The sequence below is a fragment of the Bos indicus genome, chromosome 12, assembly GCF_029378745.1.
Source record: "Bos indicus isolate NIAB-ARS_2022 breed Sahiwal x Tharparkar chromosome 12, NIAB-ARS_B.indTharparkar_mat_pri_1.0, whole genome shotgun sequence".
Taxonomy (NCBI): Eukaryota; Metazoa; Chordata; class Mammalia; order Artiodactyla; family Bovidae; genus Bos; species Bos indicus.
This window is the reverse complement of record NC_091771.1, coordinates 64,761,121-64,774,063: the sequence shown is the minus strand read 5'-3', so window position 1 is coordinate 64,774,063 and position 12,943 is coordinate 64,761,121.

Here is a 12,943-nt window from a genome sequence, read left to right as displayed (position 1 = left end):
ATGCTATAGCTGAAACTCCTATACTTTTGCCACATCATGCAAAGAGTTGACTCATTGGAAAAGACTCTGATGCTGGGAGGGATTGGGGGCAGGAGGAAAAGGGAACGACAGAGGATGAGATGGCTGGATGGCATCACCGACTCGATGGACATAAGTTTGAGTGAACTCTGGGAGTTGGTGATAGACAGGGAGGCCTGGCATGCTGTGATTCATGGGGTCACAAACAGTTGGACATGACTCAGTGACTGAACTGAACTGAACTGAATGTGCTTTTTAGTGATTGAATTCATTTGATATTTTCTAGATCCTTGTTTGGAGAAGGCAATGGCAACCCACTCCACTACTCTTGCCTGGAAACTCCCATGGATGGGGAAGCCTGCTGGGCTGCCATCTATGGGGTCGCACAGAGTTGAACACGACTGAAGCGACTTAGCAGTAGCAGCAGATCCTTGTTAAAATTATTGTTCATTTGTTTCCATAGTTCAGTTATGCTTATTACTAATATTTTGAATTCGGTAAATAGTTTATCTATTTCATTACTTTTGTCAGTGTTTTCCTCTCTTTCAACTGAGACCAGTTCCTCTGCCCTCTCACGGGGCTTAGTTTTCTCTGTAGAAATTTAGATGAAACAGTTACCTACTGCAATCTTGAATAAGTGTCCTTATGTGGGAACATCCATTTATGAATTGTGTGTCGGGTTCTTTAGGTTGGAGAGCTAGATTTGACGTGGATTTGCCATGTCTTTCCTCGGGTTTGCTGACCTCTATCACCGTGGTGAAAGTGTGCAAGTGTTAGTCACTGAGTCGTATCCAACTCTTTGTGACCCCATGGACTGTAGCCCACCAGACCCCTCTATCCATGGAATTTTCCAGGGAAGAATATTGGAGTAGGTTCCATGTTCTTCTCCAGGGAATCTTACCCACCCAGGGTTTGAACCCAGGTCTCCCACATTGCAGGCAGAATCTTTGCATTTGAGCTGCCACCATGGTAGTATGTGGGGCTGGAGATTTAGGCTCAAGGGCTGGAGCTGGATGTGAGGCAGGGCTTCCCTTCTGCTCAATGGTCACTGCCCTGTCATGGGCAGGGGCAGATCTCAAGTTGCTGGGGCAGAAGCCTTGAGGGTTGGATTCCAACTGATTCTGTTTTGTTCATATGTGTACATATTCCAGCATTGGGACACTAGCCTGCAGAGAGGAGTAGGGCTGAAGCCAGAGGGGGCCCTGTGGGCTTTTTGCTAAAGATGGAGTATGTGCTATGGTGAGTCAGCACCAGACAGAGGTCCAAGTTGCCTTCGATGTGCTGCCTGTGCGGATGTCAGCAACTATCACCCTTGGCCTGCTCAGACACAACCTCAGGGTCATATCCTCTTTGTCCCTCACAGTCTATCAGTACCTCAGCCTCCACCAACTCCACTCCGTTGTGGAGCCATAAAACAGGACAGGTGGGGTCTGCGTGGGCTCACACCTCATAGCTGACAACAGGCTTTGGTGCAGCATCAACTGTTAGAGATTCAGGCTGCTGCCATCGCACTGCCCGACCACTCACTGACGATGGCCACCCCCACCCTTCTCAGGGGCCACCTCATATCCAAATCACCTCAGTATTCGCATCAAAGCTCTCTCCTCTTTTGAGGCAGCCCTAGGTCCACTGCAGAGCTGTGATGTGGAATAAGTGGGGCTGGAGAGTTCAGCTCAGCTCAGGCTGTGGCACGTGCCAAGAGAGTGATGGGAAACCCAGTACCTACTGGAGCAGTCTTCCATTTATCAATGAACCTTATGAGCAGAGTGGAGTCTCGGCTTTCTCTTGCACTCATGCTAGCTCCAGCAACTCTCTAGCTAGCCAAGGGGCTCGTCTTCCTCGGTAGGAACCAATACGCGGCTTTCACCACTCACTCCCCAGAATGGGTTTTCACCTATGTATCGTCTTTTTTGAGTCTTCTGCCCAGGGGCACAGATTTTAACTCAATCACTTCTCTTCCCTTCTGAGCGGTTCCCTGTGGATTTGCTTATAGCCTTGTTTGCTTAGGAGTCTTTCCGCAGTTTCCAGTTAGTTTTCACTGAAGATTGTTCCACATGTAGATATATTCTTGATGTATTTGTATGTGTGTGTGCACACGTGTAGGGGGTGAGTTCCACACCCTTCTATGACACCATTTCCCCGTATTTCCCTTTAATATGCTTATACTACTTATAATATTGTTTCTCAGTTTTTTCCTACCATCGCCTCTTTGCAACCGCATGGACTTAGCCCACCAGGCTCCTCCGTCCATGGGATTTTCCAGGCAAGAATACTGGAGTGGGTTGCCATGTCCTTCTCCAGGGGATCTTCCCGACCCAGGGATCGAACCCAGGGTCTCCTGCATTGCAGGCAGACGCTTTAACCTCTGAGCTACCAGGGAAGCCTTTCTTACCATAGTAAATGAAAACGTAGCTTTTTATAGCCTTGGATGCTTATCCCTCCAGCACTTGTATGTATACATATCTACACACACATATATACGTATATACATATATATACACATATATCTGTATGTATGTAGAGATATATAGGGGTTTCTCTGGTGTCTCAGACAGTAAAGAATCTGCCTGCAGTATGGAAGACCTGGGTTCAATCCCTGGGTTGGGAAGACCCTTTGGAGAATGGAATGGCAACCCACTCCAGTCTTCTTGCCTAGAGAGTTCATGATTGAGCAAAGCTTTCACTTTCATACGCACATATACTTCTGTTTTTATAATGGTTAGCTCATAATATTATTTCGATTGTGATAGCTAAGAATATTTTTAAGTAGGAGACATTTTATTGAACTCCTGTTATTCATTAGCTTAGCTTTCACCATAATTCATCACTACTTGTCCCAATTTCTGAAAGAACTATGGAACATCTCCATCCTGTCAAACATCATTTTTTCCTCGATGTCCCTTCTTTCTATTCTAATCTGGACTGATTGTTCCATAGGCCTCCTATCCTGCTTTTGTCCTGCAGATTCTTTTACCCTTACACATGGTTTAGATCTCCTTAATTCTTTCTGGGCGCATGACTCCGTTTTGGTGTAGGTCACCTCAAGTAATAGCCTGAGTAATTGGGAGGTACTTTTGGTAAATTTGTCTGAAAATATTTATCCATCCAAATTTTTCATTAATGATGAGATTGGGTAATTCTTTTAATTTTCTTGTAAGCATCTTCCCAGAGACTTCCAGCTTCTGTTACTCCTTGAAATATGCATGCGCTTCTGGTTCTTAACTCTTTGTATAACAACTTTTTCTTTCAACTTAAGACCTTGTTTGTTTTCTGGTTCCATGTTCATAGTAATGTGTTTTGGTGTGGTATTTTCTTTGTTTTACTAGGGATGAGTGGGTCCTTTCCAAGTAGAATAGGTCATGCTTAAGTTGTAGAAAAAACTTTATGTGTACATGCTTAGTCACTCAGTCATGTCCCACTCTTTGTGACTCCATGGACTGTAGCCCACTAGGCTCCTCTGTCCATGGAATTCTCCAGGCAAGAATACTGGCATGGGTAGCCATTTCTTTCTCCAAGGATCTTCCCGTCCCAGGGATTGAATCCAGGTCTCCTGCACTGCAGGCAGATTCTTTATCATCTGTCACCAGGGAAGTCCAGAAAAGACTTTATACTATTTCCTAATTTTCTGTCCTGTAGTTTCACATGTTTTCAGTAATTCTTATTAACTTGATACAAATTTCCTTTATTGACTGTCAGTTTTGTTATTTCTTTCCTTCAATTTATTTAATTTTCTGAGCATTGTCAGCATGCTGTTTTCTAAGCATCTACTTTTTTTTGGTTACAATCCTTCTATTATTTTTTCATGCTACTATTACATTTTCAATTTAAGTGATTTTCCCACAATATTTTGTTTATTTTCATACTATATTTTTGCATATGTAAACATTTTTCTACTTCAGGGACATAAATGATAATTTTCTTCTGTTGCTTTGTCTCAGGTCCCATTTATTTCTGATGACTGTTTATCCTCTGGCTTTTATAATCACAAACTGATGACCACTTGATGGAGAACCAACACTGAAAGTGGGAAAGTCTTAGAAAGACTGAGTTTGGATGGGGGAAGTTTACAAATTTGGATTTGGCTAAATTCGAGATAGCATCCTAAGACCTATAGAACTGCTTTACAATGATGACTGTAAGAGCTGAAAGCCAACTGTATTCACAGCAGATTACCTGGTGTAGAGCTTTCTAACTGGAGCTGCCAGATAATCCCATGGTTCAAGAGGTGGATGAGAATGTCTAAGATATATTATTTTGGAAAATTTCAAGTATATATTATTAACTATAATTACCATTTTGTACATTAGATCTCTAGAACTGATTCATCTCATTGATAGCTTGTACACTTTGACTAACATCTCCCTGTTTCTGTCAGACCCCCACAACTACCATACTGCTCTTCCTCTAAGGTCAACTTTGCTATATTCTATATATTAGTAATATTGCACATTATTTATCTGCATCTAGTTTATCATAACCTCATGTAACACATCTCAATTCATTCACATGATCACAAATGACATTTTCTTTAAGGATGAAAATAATGAAATATGTACACACATATTTCACTATGTGTACATATATATGTGTATAAATGTACATATATATGTATGTGTATGTACATATATATATATGTGTGTGTGTGTATTTCTTTATTCTTTTAACCTTTGAGCATTTAGATTATTTCCATACCTTGGCTATTGTGAATAATGCTGCAATGCACATTGGAGTATAAATATCTCAAATATCCCATTTCCATTTCCTTTGAATATATACCCAGCAGTGAGACTGCTGGATCATATGATAGTTCTATTTTTAATTTTTGAGGATGCTTCATACTGTTTTCCATGATAACTATATCAATTTACATTTCCACCAACAGGATATAGAGGTTCCCTTTTCCCCCACACCCTCTCTAAGTGTTCTTACTACTTACACTCAAATTAGTAACTCTTTAAGGTGATGTGTATGTTAATTTGCTTGATTGTTGTCATCACTGCACAGGTATACTTAACACTACATTGTATACCTTACATATATAATTTTTAATTTGATATTTATACCTTAGTAAATCTGGAGTAAATAAGACTAAAAAAAAAGACGAGGTAATGGAGAAGGGAGTGCATCAAAATTTCTCATAATTATTCTTAAGCATGCAGGTTAATGTATCTCTGATGCTTTTCTTATTTTAAACATTAAAAATTAGTTGGGTTTTTCTTCTTTTAATCTATGAGTCCAGGCACAGAAGTCAACAGTTGAGATGCACATTCTATTTTCTCTCACCTTGTGAATTCTGTTAAAACAACATGAGGTTGTTTGCAGCTTTTATTGATCTTCCTCTAGACTCTGACCCTCAGAGACCACCAATATCTAAGTTGTTTGGTGTCAATGGAGACCAGGCAGAAAATGATTCCTATAAAGACCTTAATATTCCCAAGAGCTTCAGAATCAATAGCAGCTATCTTCTGGCAGGCCAAATAACAAATCTGAGAGGACAGATATGTTTTTTAAACTCATGCCTTCATGATTTTATAATTTTAAGTTATTTTGATCTGTATATTGTTATAAACACATAACATGTGCCTATAAAATGCACACATATGTGTATATGCACATTTTCCTATTTTCAAAGTTGACAAAAGAGAAATATGTATATAGTTTTATGCTTTTGCCATTTTTAAAACTTAAAGTGGTCTCAATAGTTGATTCTAGTCTTTATTTATAGAAACAGTGGTTCATAATCAAATGTTCTAAAATTTTTGAACATAGTCCTCCAAAAGTTAATTGGCTATTAAAATTATAATATATTGCATCAACGAATTCACTTAATGTATGGTTGTATACACATACACAGATATATGGTTATCCTTGATTTGTGGAGTTTTTACTGAATCTTTTTATTTCATGGCTATATTAAGCAGTTACAATCACCTGTTTTTAAAATTTTAAAGGACTAAACTTGCACCCAGATTTTATGGCATGGAATCATGGTACTTTTATGACCCATTCATTTGTAAAGTGATGAATATCTGATATATTTTCTAGTGAAACTCTTAACTTGAAATCATGCAAAGTTCTTATTTCCTCAAATATCCTTGTTAGTTCCAAAATATTTTTCTAATTATCAATCCCAATCTCTACTATGTTTAAATTTAAAATGTGCATGTTTACTCTTAATCAGGAAAATGGAATCTCTGCACTCTTGTTTATTGCAGTTGAGTATGATCTCAAGGCCTCTGGTTGACATTTATTGTCAAAAACTGATGTCTGTGAAATGATGATATGGTCATTCTTTCTACATATCAGTGTTTATCAAGTGTTAACAGAAATAATTTATTTTTAAAAATTAGGGGCTCCGTTCTAACCCATCAAATCAGGGACTCTAGGATCAAAGCCTTGGAAATATCTCTTCTTATAATCACTTCATGTAACTGTTATGCATACTAAATTTTAGAAATTCCTGCCTTAGGTAATCCAAATTTTGCCCTCAGATCAAATTAGATGATGAGAAAGCTACACACTGGTATTGCTCTTTTTAGTCTCCGTGTTATTTCTGCTGGGCTAAATGCAGATAATTGACAAGGTATCATCTGCTTCTGCTTCAATTGAGGGGGATAAAACACCACCTTATGAAATTCACTATTAAAATTAACCTGAGGACATTATGGATAACATTGACTCTTTATGCAGTTCCTGAGAAAAAATTTCTCTTTGGTCTCATAAGATTTAAGAAGACTGGGATAATTTTCTACACTTTTCAGACTTGGTGCATAACATTTAGTCATTTGTTCCACAAAACTTTTCTAAATATATATTGTGGCCAGGCACAGTGTTACATGAAACTTAAAATACTTAACATTGTTACAGACTATAATTAAAATGAGTAATAACTGATTCCATCCCGCCTTTTCCCCACATTAGATTGGGAAGAAGAAGGGTTCTGGTGCATCACCACCAATTCTGGAGTTTTTTCAACACTGAGGTGAAGCAAACATTTGGAATTCCACATACTATTTAGCCCTATGATGAAGTATCACATTGGGAACAGAGATGATGGGGCATTTCATCGAAAATTTTTCATAGCTCTATGTCTTTTCCCTCGTTTTTAAATGAGGATTAGCTATACAGACAAAAATTGATGAAGTTGGCTTTTTTTTTTTTTCCCAGTCTTAACCACGGATGGTGTGGTTACTCAAGAAGTTTCTTTAATGTGATTGTCAGGGAGGAAAATATCAGACCTGGAGAAAGTTGTTTATATCAACCTATAAATAACTATATGTACATCAGGACACATGCACACTAATGCACACATGCATAATCATGCATATGTGTTTTCTATGCTTACTTTACAGATCAGAGTAATGCATTTTTCAGGATAAAGTATAAGTCAGATCTCATTCAGTGGGAAAAAACCAATCCTAATCCTGCCTGATGTTTCCAGGTTTGAATCTGAGACTTAACAAAAGAAAGCACATGACTAGAATTTTAAAACTTGAAACCCAGGTAATTTTTCAACAGGAAATCTGGACTTTTTGACACTTTATAAAAAATCATATGGTGGTGAAGAATAATCATTTATAAACTATTACTGAGTTTCTCTTTGCATACTTATTGAGTCTTTAAAAGGTAACTCCTTTTCACTTTTTGCATATTATTTTCCACTTTATGAGCATTTTCATTGTTTTTCCTGAGGTTTTAAAAAGATTTATGGTGTTTTCTATCATCTTGAAACAAAACTCAACCATGATCACTCCATCAGCTTCATGGAAACAGTCAGGAAAGAAATATCTTCAGTTTCCATAACATGATGTCTCTTTCATTTTTCATACATATGTATATGTCTGTTTGTGTGTATCTATCTATATATATAATAGGCTTCCTAGGTGGTTCAGTGGTAAAGAATCCACCTGCCAATTCAAGAAACACAAGAGACATGGGTTCAACCCTGGGTCAGAAAGATCCTCTGGAGTAGGAAATGGCAACCCACTTCAGTATTTTTGCCTGGAATATTCTATGGACAGAGGAGCCTGGTAGGCTACAGTCCATGGAGTTGCAAAGAGTTGGACGTGACTGTGCATGTATATATATAAATTACTTTTTTTGGCAGCTCCAAAACCTTATTTTTAAAAGTAAGCCTTAATTATAAGAACTTTCACATTTTAGTGGAAGATAAGAGCTCATATTTACCAAATAAAAGTTTCATAGATGATTTATCTTTTTCTGAGAGATACATCCAAAAAAAAATAAAGGCTCAAGATTCACATAGATCTTAGAGCTCTAACATAAAAAGTCTACAGAGAAGCACTTCTTTTTAAAGATATTCACACTTAAGAAAGACAGAAAATACAGCTTTCTTATAGAATACATTTGTATATTTGCCTCATATGTGAAAATACTTTTGGTCTTATGAATTTAGGTTCTCTGAGGATGCCATTTGCATCTCTTTGAAATTATTTACAACTTGTACAGATAGTAGCATTTTATATTCAAATTGAAATATATAATATAAACAACACATATGTCAGGTTCTTAATAAACAAGCCATTTTCAGTTTATTATCTGGCTTTTGTAGGCCCTCTTTCTTTTCAATGTTCCCAGAAAATTTTGCTTAATCATATACATAATATTGTAGGCAAGTCTGAATATATATTATTCTTAAGTTAAGTTTTAAAATTTTCTAAAAGACTTGCTTTATCTTTGTGGGCTCGATACTTTGGACTATTTAATTTAGGATTGTTCCCTGTTAGAGACAAGAGGGGAGTAACCATACCAGTGATAGAAAGACTTCATCCATTTATTTACTCGGGGGTCCTTCTACCAGTTTCTGAGCATGCTCAGCATGCCACAGGTTGTTTTGGCTGCCAAATGAGTAAGGAATGTTAGAGAAACCTCTAACATTTCTCTAATGTTACAGAAATCCCTGCTGTGTTAGAGAAATCTCGTCTAGGAGTCTGTGGCCGGGACTGCTGGGAACTTGTCAAATATTCATTATCCCTACTGGCTTCCCTGGTAGCTCAGATGGTAAAGAATCTGCCTGCAATGCAGGAGACCCAGGTTTAATCCCTGGGTTGGGAAGATCCCCTGGAAAAGGAAATGGCAACCCACTCCAGTGTTTTTGCTTGGAAAATCTCATGGACAGAGGAGCCTGATGGGTTAAGGTCCAGGGGTTCGCAAAGAGTCAGACACGACTGAGCCACTAACACTTTCTCTACTGGCTTGCTATCAGAATCCTGATTTTCCTCAGGACAACAGTGTATTTAGGTTAAAACACCATATTTCCCACCTTTGTTTGTAGCTGGGAATGACCAATTTGATGTAAGCTGAAGTTGAAGGATCAGGGATGCAGGCAATGGCTTTAAGAAGCTGGCTCAAGGGAAAGCCATCATTTCTTCTGTGCTATCCCCTTTCCTCTCTTATGGAATACAGTACATGGAAACAGACTGCAATATTCACCTTGTTACCTTCAGGATGAAAGCTATGTTCCAAATAACTGAATGTATATGGAAACCATTTGATGACTTGTGGATACATAGCAAAAGCACTGGAAAGAAAACCCTTGGACTGCCTCACATTTTTGTATGAGAAAAGAAGCCCTCATCTGGTTAAGACACTATAGCAGATCTTTGTTAGTTGCATTCTAACACAATTACTGAGGGGTACAGTGGTTAAAATGTAAATGAGCACATCAAATGGTACAGGTTTGCTACTACTTAAAAGTACATACTAAATTTATTCACTGCATTTATTATGCCACAATACATATTGCACAGGATAGATTGTGATTATTTGCTGCATTATTTATTGCCTGTATTCTTCTTGTACCTCCCCCCCGCTAGAATATAAGTTTTATGAAGGAATAGAAATTTGATTTCCTTTGCTAACACATCTCAAGTACCTAGAAAAATGCATGGCATATAGCCAGAATTTAGTGAATATTCATTGAATGAATGAATGGATGGATGACTTAAAATGAATGTTTTGGTGAACTTATGAATGAAGCTTGTTCAGAAGACACAGCATTACTTTTATCTGTGAAGGGAATAAATGATATCAGAGAAAGATCTTTCTATGCTTGGATAAATTTTGATAGGAGAAAATTTTTGATTTCAAAATAGATGTTTCTCTGGTGTTCCAACCAAGAGTTATACTTCTTGATTATTTTATAAGTCAAAGAATTAATTCAAACAACCAAAATGGGATAGTTGCACACTCCTAAGTCACTTAGCAGTTAGATTCGGCAAGACAACAGCCAAGTGTCATCTGTTGGGAGAAGCAGGCTACATATAAATGTATGTACCACATAAGAATGTTCATAACCACTGCTGCTGCTGCTGCTAAGTCACTTCAGTTGTGTCCGACTCTGTGTGACCCCATAGACGTCAGCCCACCAGGCTCTCCTGCCCCTGGGATTCTCCAGGCAAGAATACTGGAGTGGGTTGCCATTTCCTTCTCCAATGTGTGAAAGTGAAAAGTGAAAGTGAAAGTCGCTCAGTCGTGTCTGACTCTTAGCAACCCCATGGACTGCAGCCTACCAGTCTCCTCCATCCATGGGATTTTCCAGGCAAGAGTACTGGAGTGAGGTGCCATTGCCTTCTCTAGTTCATAACCACTAGAAAACATATATGTATCTTTTATATGTATCTAAGTATCATTTCACTGTTTCCCCATCTATTTCCCATGAAGAAATGGGACCAGATGCCATGATCTTCATTTTCTGAATGTTGAGCTTTAAGTCAACTTTTTCACTCTCCTCTTTCACTTTCATCAAGAGGTTTTTAGTTCCTCTTCAATTTCTGCCATAAGGGTAGTGCTATCTGCATATCTGAGGTTATTGATATTTCTCCCGGCAATCTTGATTCCAGCTGGTGCTTCTTCCAGCCCAGCGTTTCTCATGATATACTCTGCATATAAGTTAAATAAACAGGGTGACAATATACAGCCTTGACGAATTCCTTTTCCTATTTGGAACCAGTCTGTTGTTCCATGTCCAGTTCTAACTGTTGCTTCCTGACCTGCATACAGGTTTCTCAAGAGGCAGATCAGGTGGTCTGGTATTCCCATCTCTTTCAGAATTTTCCACAGTTTATTGTGATCCACACAGTCAAAGGCTTTGGCATAGTCAATAAAGCAGAAATAGATGTTTTTCTGGAACTCTCTTGCTTTTTCCATGATCCAGTGGATGTTGGCAATTTGATCTCTGGTTCCTCTGCCTTTTCTAAAACCAGCTTGAACACCTGGAAGTTCACAGTTCACGTATTGCTGAAGCCTGGCTTGGGGAATTTTGAGTGTTACTTTACTAGCGTGTGAGATGAGTGCAATTGTGCAGTAGTTTGAGCATTCTTTGGCATTGCCTTTCTTTGGGATTGGAATGAAAACTGACCTTTTCCAATTTGCTGGCATATTGAGTGCAGCACTTTCACAGCATCATCTTTCAGGATTTGAAATAGCTCAACTGGAATTCCATCACCTCCACTAGCTTTGTTCTTAGTGATGCTTTCTAAGGCCCACTTGACTTCACATTCCAGGATGTGGCTTCCAAAATCACTGCATATGGTGACTGCAGCCATGAAATTAAAAGACGCTTACTCCTTGGAAGATAAGTTATGATCAACCTAGATAGCATATTCAAAAGCACAGACATTACTTTGCCAACAAAGGTTCGTCTAGTCAAGGCTATGGTTTTTCCTGTGGTCATGTATGGATGTGAGGGTTGGACTGTGAAGAAGGCTGAGCGCCGAAGAATTGATGCTTTTGAAGTGTGGTGTTGGAGAAGACTCTTGAGAGTCCCTTGGACTGCAAGGAGATCCAACCAGTCCATTCTGAAGGAGATCAGCCCTGGGATTTCTTTGGAAGGAATGATGCTAAAGCTGAAACTCCAGTACTTTGGCCACCTCATGCAAAGAATTGACTCATTGGAAAAGACTCTGATGCTGGGAGGGATTGGGGGCAGGAGGAGAAGGGGATGATAGAGGATGAGATGTCTGGATGGCATCACTGACTCGAGGGACATGAGTCTGAGTGAACTCTGGGAGTTGGTGATGGACAGGGAGGCCTGGCGTGCTGCGATTCATGGGGTCGCAAAGAGTCAGACATGACTGAGCAACTGAACTGAACTGAACTGATTATTTTAATTAAACTCACCTTTACATAATACCAGGGGGTAAAATATCAGCTTACAAAGCATATATCCTAAATTAATAAAGTTTAAGAAATGTTTAAAATGATCCAGTATAATTTGGCAATAACTTTGACAATGAGAGAGGAAGAAAGGATGTTTTTAGTCTATTTCTTCACAGAACTTAGGAATTAAGTAATCACTCCTGCTTATAAGAAAATGTTAAATCTGGGGAAAAAGTGGGGAGGAAAGTTCAAACTACTTTTCTATTAGTGATTTTTAATCATATTTAAATTAGATACTATGAATATCAAACTCCACAGTTTTAATCACTAATATCAAATAAAAATAGTAGCACAGAAATAATTGCTCTGCAATTAGTGAGTTGCAACCAAGTAACATGTAATAGTTTTACCTCTAAGTAAGTCTGATATTTGATTTTTCAAAAAATTTTGTTCATTTATTTATGTGGCTGCCTCAAGCCTTAGTTGTAACATGAGGGATCTCTTGTTATGGCTTGTTGGCTCTGGAGCATGGGCTCAGAAGTTGTGGCGCACAGGTTTAGTTGTTCTGCAGCATGTGGAATCCCAACCACAGATTGAACCCATGTCCCCTGTATTGCTAGGTGGATTCTTAAGCACTGGACCACCAGGGACGTCCCTAATATTTGATTTTCATCTCCACATTTTCCCAATTTAAAAACTATTCATTATTACTTAATTATCATTAACAATTGCTACTTCATAACTATTATAGCAGTCACAGGATATTGTTACTGTGTTAATTATGATATTAATATTTATATCTTCA